Here is a 7,052-nt window from a genome sequence, read left to right on the forward strand (position 1 = left end):
CCTGGATAAATGAATTTTTAGGCCTCATGTGACCTTCGGGGAAGGATGATTTTTGCAATCCTTGCAATTCAAATATGACCCACAGACCATCAGCTGCAATAAATCCGGGGAGATAGTATTACTAGAAATGCAGGATCCTGGCCCCACTCCAGATATACTCAACCAGAGCCTGTATTTTCATACCATCCACATTCAAGTCTGGGAAGCATTGCCTTACAGTTGTAAGACCGTAGTCTCCCCAGCTCCTAGCCAGAGTTAGGAGTTCCTGAAGTTTCAGTTATCTATAGGCAACTGCAGTCTGAAAATATTACATGGAAATTTCCAGAGACGAACAATGCTCAGGTTTTAGCTTGCAGCCGTTCTCAGTAGTGTGTCAAAATCTAGTGTGGTGCTTGGCTCCTTCCTGCCGGGGATGTGAATCACATCTGTCCAGCATGTCCTCGGTGCATGTGCTGCCCGCCTGTTAGCCATTTCGCAGCCAGCTTGGTTATCAGGTTGACTGCCGTGGAGCCCAGTGCTTGTGGTCAAGTAACCCGTATTTTACTTAATAATGGCCCCAAAGTGCAAGATTGGTGATGCTAGCAGTTTGGATATGCCAGAGAAAGCAGTAAAGTGCTTCTTTTAAGGGAAAGGATGAACGTTTTCAACTTTGGCAAAGAAAAAAGAGATCATATGAAAAGGTTGCTAAGATTCCATAGGAAGAGCGAATCTTCCATCTGTGAAACTGTGAAGGAAAAAGAAGTTTGTGTTAGTTTTGTCATGCCTGCCTCAAGCTGCAGAAGTTATGGACACAGTGTGTGGTATATGGCGGATAAGTTAAGATGGGAAAGGCATTAAACTTATTTATGTACAGAAAGAACATAGTTGCTACAGGGCTCAGTACCCCCCTCTGGTTTCAGGTGCCAGTGGAGTTCTTGGAAGTATCCCCCTCCGATGGGGGGGGGGGTCACTTCTGTAAAAGCCTTACATTGCACATATCTTCTCTCCAGCAGGAGACTCAGGAATGAACCATCTGCCCTTCCCACGCTTCCCCTTCCTGCCTAGGCTTCAGCAAAGAGAGCAAATGGCCAAATGCAAGGTCCAGAGATTGTTCTTGGACAATAAAAAGAGCCCAGAGGATTTCTCTCATCTCCTGCCTCCACCCCAGCAAGACAGGACCCTGGCTGATAGGACTTTCTGGACAGGAGTCTCATTCTCTTTGGCTTCAACTCCTGAACCCGAATTTGCATAATAAAAATATCTGGTGTTTTTTTTTTGGGGGGGGAGGGGTTACTGGGGATTGTATCCAGGAACATTCTACCTCTGAGCTACATCCCCTGCCCTTTTTGTCTTTTACTTTGAGACAGAGTCCTACTAATTTGCTGAGGCCCGATCTCCAACCTGCAATTGTCCTGGCTCAGCCTCCCAGGTAATGGGGTTACAGGGCTAGTGGCACTCGCTGGTTTCTGCAGGGCAGGAAATGGGGGCAGAAGAAAGCGGAGGAAGTCAGACTGCAAGAGGTGAGATGAGGAAAGAGTACCGGGCCAGCCAGCCAGCTTTTCATCCCCAAGCCAAGGAGCAGCGTGCTGGATGATTGCAGAAACAGGTCAGCCCTGGTTTCCACATTAGAGAAACAGTAATGGAAGATCTTGCCAGGGTGGTCCAAGGCAAACTGTGAGCCTGGTGATGAACTTGGATCAGAGTTTTAAGGTAAAGGCATGGAGTGGCCATAGTGGATACTGGGCAGCAGCTAGACAGGAGATAATTTGGGGGTTCAAATGTCCTTTAGGGCCCCCATACCACAGGTATGGATACCTTTGGACACCGGAGACCTTGGCCATCTACAGTGACAGCCTTGGTAACTTCCAACCAGGCAGGGAGTCAGTTTCCATGTCAACTCAGGCTACGGTGCCACCAACTGAGGAGTGCCGTGGCCACTGGAAGTCCTCCTCCTCTCTACCCAGCAGTACTCTCTATACTACCCACGAGCATCTTCCTTCCTGCTCAAGGATGACGGGCTCCAGAGCCTCCATGTATCGAAGGTGGCAAAGTTCCAAATGCTAAACCAAAGGGCTAAGTGGATGGACTCGGGGGACAAAGACTGGATCAGAACCCAGCATACGCACCTACTAGACGTGACCTTGGCCAAATCCCTCAACTTCTCCCAAACTCAGTCTCTTTCTCTCAACGGGAAGAATGACACCGGTTGCTATAAAGCCTAAACAAGATAATGCACATGATCTTGAACTTGGTGAAGTCCGTGCTCCTGCGTGAGCTTTCTGATAAAAGGCTGTGAGAAGACGGGAATACACAGCTGACGCCCCTACAAGGAACTCTGGCAGGATGCAGGCAGCCCCCAGTAACACAGACGAGGGCAGGGTTACAATGAGACTGGCCATGAGCGCCAGGGAAGCATTACAAAGACGCAAGGTGCCTGGGGCTGTAGGGCTCAGTACTACCTGTGCTTTCAGGTGCCAGTGGAGTTCTTGGAAGTATCTCCCTCAGATGGGGGTTCACTTCTGTAAAAACCTTACACTGCGCATCTCTTCTCCCCAGCAGGTGACTCAGAAATGAACAGCCTGCCCTTCCCACGTTTGCCCTGGAACTTCAGTTGCTTCTGCCCCTTGCTGCATGACCTCAGGTAGATCACTCGGCTGCTCTGGGGCTCCTGTCCGCTACCTGTGAGGAGGAGTCCAGAACAGTCTCTCCTTCATGAAGATGTTGGGAAAGTCAAGTGAGATCACAGTGCCGGGCAGAGAGAAGGCACTCCGTCTGGAAAGACCAGCTCCTTTCCCCTCAGCCTCCACAGGCCTCTTTTCTCATGAGCCACGACACCAGCCCTGCCCAAGTCCCAAGGGCGTGGAGAAACCCACGCTCAAAAGTGCTTTCAAAGCACAAAATGCTCCACTGTTCTGGCTGTGCCTTGGCCCGTGTCTGGGTCCGCCCTGCCTCCCAGCAAAGGGGGAGAGGCCCGCAGAGCCTGGGATCCTCCTGCAGGTTCGGAGTTCCTGCTGACTCACCTCTTCCTTTAAGCCACCTCCTTCCCCGTGATGGGATCCCAGATATCCTTTTGATCTTCACTAGACTCTGCACAGATGGCTCTGCCTGCAGCATCCTGGGGACAGAGAAGGGGCTGTGGCTGCTCAGCACCTGCTCCCTGCGGCTCAGTTTGGAACCTCTGCTACTTTCTTCCCACACGGAGTCACCTAGCTACTGCCCTGACCACCCCAGGTCAGAAAAACAAAAGAGCGAATCAGGGCGTGCTGACCGGAGACCACGAGATGGGGCCAGTGGCTGGGAACCGCTCCTCAACCACAGATGCATGCAAGTGTGCACTTGCATGTGCAGACACATACACACACATCCCTCCCCGGAGGGCTTTCCCCCAAGACTAGACGTCATCTTCTGTCCTAAGCTCTCACCTCGCAAGGCTGTCCCACACCTGTGTTCTCTGACATCAGTTGGTGGGTTCGGCTTTGAGAATAATCCTGGGTCATTTGGCGGGCTTTTGTCTGCTTGCCAGGAAGTTGACAGGAAGCCCGTGAATTCCTCTCCACCCCCGCCTCGCCCACTGAGGGTGGCTCATGCAGTTCTCAGCTAAACTTAGCCTGGCAAGGGGCCAGGTCATGGGGCAATAGGGGCTGGAGAAAACGGCAGAGTCTGTGTGCCCAGGCAGAGGGCTGCAGGTGGTGGCCAGGACCCTAAGGCCCTGAAGAATTCCCAGGCTCCTTACTGGGGTCCCTTATTCCTGCACCCCAAGAGTTGTCCAATAACCACAGCTTCTATCTTAAAGCTCTCCCTCAAAGTGCTGGGCACTGTCTACAGAGACCACTGTAACTTTCTAAGAGGTGGGTCCCATCCCTGTTTCGCAGAAGCATTATCCCAAACCCAAGATGCTAAGTAATTTTCTAGCCATGTGACTAGAAGAGTCATAGCCAGGCTGAAAGTCAGGCCCGCTGTCTGCCCTGCCCACAGAGCCCAGGTTTTTTCCACTGTGCTAGTAACAAAGCCACCTATTGGGCTTGAGGGACCTGCTTGATGCTTCAGGGCCCACAAGGATGAGCATGACCCCTGGTCATACCACAAGGGGAGTCGGACAGCCAGAAGTACTGACATCTGAGACAGATGAGCGTGTAAGACAACTCAGCTAGAGCTTCAAAAGCCACAAGGACGGCGAGTTTTATGCCTGTTATTTTGGAGGCCTCTCCTTGCCCTGAAACCTCTGACCTGCCTATTTGGGGAGGTGTTGGTGTGCAACCCCTTGGCTCCAAACTCAACCCTTCTCTGCTTCTAGGCAGAATTCTACAATGAGATTGTGTCCAGCTACACGATCTGTCCATCAGATCCCTCTGCCCTCCACCTACCAGCTCCCACCCAGGGCTGGCTGCATCCTTGGCCACAGGAGTGCCCAGGTCCCAGAATGCCCTCAGGGATAGTGGTTCTCAGAGCGTTTGCAGTATCAGCACCATCTCGGAGCTTGTTAGAAATGCACACTCTCTGGTCGGGCGCGGTGGCGCACGCTTGTAATCCCCGCGCTTGGAAGGCGGAGACAGGAGGATCGTGCAGGTTCGAAGCCAGTCTTGCTAGCTTAGGAGATCCTGTTTCAAAAAAAAAACAAAAAAAACAAAAAAAACAGGTCTGGGAGTGTAGCTCGGAGGTAGAAGGGTTTCCAGGAACTCCAGTACCACCAAAAGAAAAGAAAAGAAACACACACTCCCAGGTGCAATTCAAGGCCTGCTATCAGAAGTCCCAGGGTTGGGGCCCAGCACGCTGTGTGTGTGGATGTGGTGTGTGTACTGTGTAATGAGCTCTCCAGGTGGTTCTAGCACCCACCAGAGTCTAAGGACCACCCTCAAGCATCACCTCTTCCAAGCCAGTCATCCCGGGTAGGAGGCAGGAGGGTGGGGCTCCTGCAGTCTCAGCAGCTGGGTCCTGGAGCTTGCCAAGGGCTTGCCCCTGACCCGGCCTGTCAGATGCAATTAGCTCTGCTAATTACAACAGCAAATGCGGCATCACCTTCAGAGCCAAAAGGAACAGCTGACAGTTTCCTTTATGAAATGGAATAAAGGAGGAGGCTGCTGGCTGGCCGGGGAGGACTTTAGCCCAGGCCAGGTGGAGTGACTTGGGCGCCTTTCCCAATGTCTAGGTTCTGGGCCCTCCAAGAAAGGAGGGATCCAGGGAGACTCAAACTGCCATGCATTTGGGCTGAACCCATACCGTATGCCTGGCCTTGTGCTGGTGTCCCAGCCCCAGCTAATGAAGTATATGCTGGTTTTTTGCTTTGTTTTTTGGAGGGGGAGGATAAAGCCACAGATTCAAGAAAGTCAGAATTCAGAGTTGTGCTACTCTAAGCCCCATTTACAGATGAAGAAACTGAGACCTAAAGAGGAGACATGAAAGCCAGAGGACGGGGTAAAGGTAGCATCCTCCAAGCACCTCCCAGGAAGCATGGCAGGGATTCCTGCCTGAAAGAAGGGTGGTGAAAGGTTGAGGACATTTTCCTTAAGAACATTTACAGAAGCAGCTGCCCCATGGCAGGCGCAGTGCTAAGCACTCTGCACGTGTTTTTTTCTCGTTTTCAGAACACCAAGTAGCTACATTATCCCTATCTTACAAATAAAGAGAGCGAGGGTCAGGGAGCTTCCCTGGGTGGCTGCCAAGATTGCCTGGTCTGCAGCACATCCAGGTATGTGAGCAGCACCTCTGGGTCTGGCCCTTCTGTCTGCTCTTCCTCCCTGACCCCAGGAACATGATGGGAACTGAGCCCTGCCACTTCTCCCTGCCTGGGGGCCACCTGCGGGGTACCACTGTGACCATCACAACCATCCAGGCCAGCTGCCTTAAGCTTGCTCAGCGTGGAGGAGGATGGTGCAGCAGGACAGGGTGAACGCGGAGCCCGTGTTGGGCCGGAGCCTTGGTTCTGGAGCTAGGAGCCCCAGCCAGGCAGTCTGAGTGCGTAAGCTCTCCTCTGTGGCCCATCCCACCCACATTTCCATGCTGCTCCTAGCAAGACCCGCAACCGCCCATGTGACGTCACTCGGGCGGAGTCCAGTGTCCTTATCACACAAGCAGCTGGTCTCCTGAGATCGGGCCCACCTAGCCCTTTTCATGATGGACGGCTGAGCTCAGGCCACACTGTGTCAGCTCACCAATGGGTTCCTGCCTTCCACCCTCGGGCCCACATGGTCACAAAGTAGAACGTCCTCCTGAGGGCGCGCAGAACAACAGGCTGGACATGCCGCAGGCCCCAACACGCCGGGAGCTGACTTATCATGTAATTGTTTGAGAGGAGAGGGCTGGGGCAGATGCAGCTGTGGGACCAACGTTCGCGCCAACACCCTCCTGTGCCCAACCTGGGAGAGCCAGGACAGGACGTGGTACCTGGTACCGAGGGCTCAGACACAGCGTCTCCGAAGGCGCCGCTGCTCACCACCCTGCCCCCATTCCAGGAGCGAGGCTGGACAGAAAGGCCAGGAGCCAGCTCCTGCGCCAGCAAGGTCCTTCTTGCGGCTGTCCACTTCACCTGCACCCCATGTGGGGACAGGGAGGGTGCCTGTGGGGGGCTGGGCCCTGGCAGGAGAGGGAGGGGAAGGTGGAGAAAGAAATGAGGAAAGCGGAAGGAAGAGGACCAAGAAAAAGCAGTTGAGAAAGTGGGTGAACGACTGCGGCTCCAGGCCTGGCACCTCCTCCTGAAGCCCTCCAGCTGGTCCCCACCACCCCTGCACCGGCTCTGTCCTCTCCTCTCCTCCAGCCAGCCTTCCTGAGAACAGGGGCTATAAAAAGAAGTGCCAGAGCTGGACACGGTGGGGGTACACTTGTAATCTCAGTACTTGGGAGGCTGAGACAGGAGGATCACAGGTTTGAGGCCAGCCTCAGTAATTGAGCGAGGCCCTCTGCAACTTAGTGAGACCCTGTGTCCAAATAAAAAATAAAACAGGGCTGACGGTGTAGCTCAGAGGTAGAATGCCACTGGGGTCAACCTCCAGTACCACAAACAAAACAAAACAAAAACCAAGTGTCTGGGGGGTCGGTTGGGGGATGCTCAGGGGAAAATATGCCAGGCTCTTGTGTAG

Source organism: Muscardinus avellanarius (assembly GCF_963383645.1).
Source record: "Muscardinus avellanarius genome assembly, chromosome: 4".
NCBI classification, from domain to species: Eukaryota; Metazoa; Chordata; class Mammalia; order Rodentia; family Gliridae; genus Muscardinus; species Muscardinus avellanarius.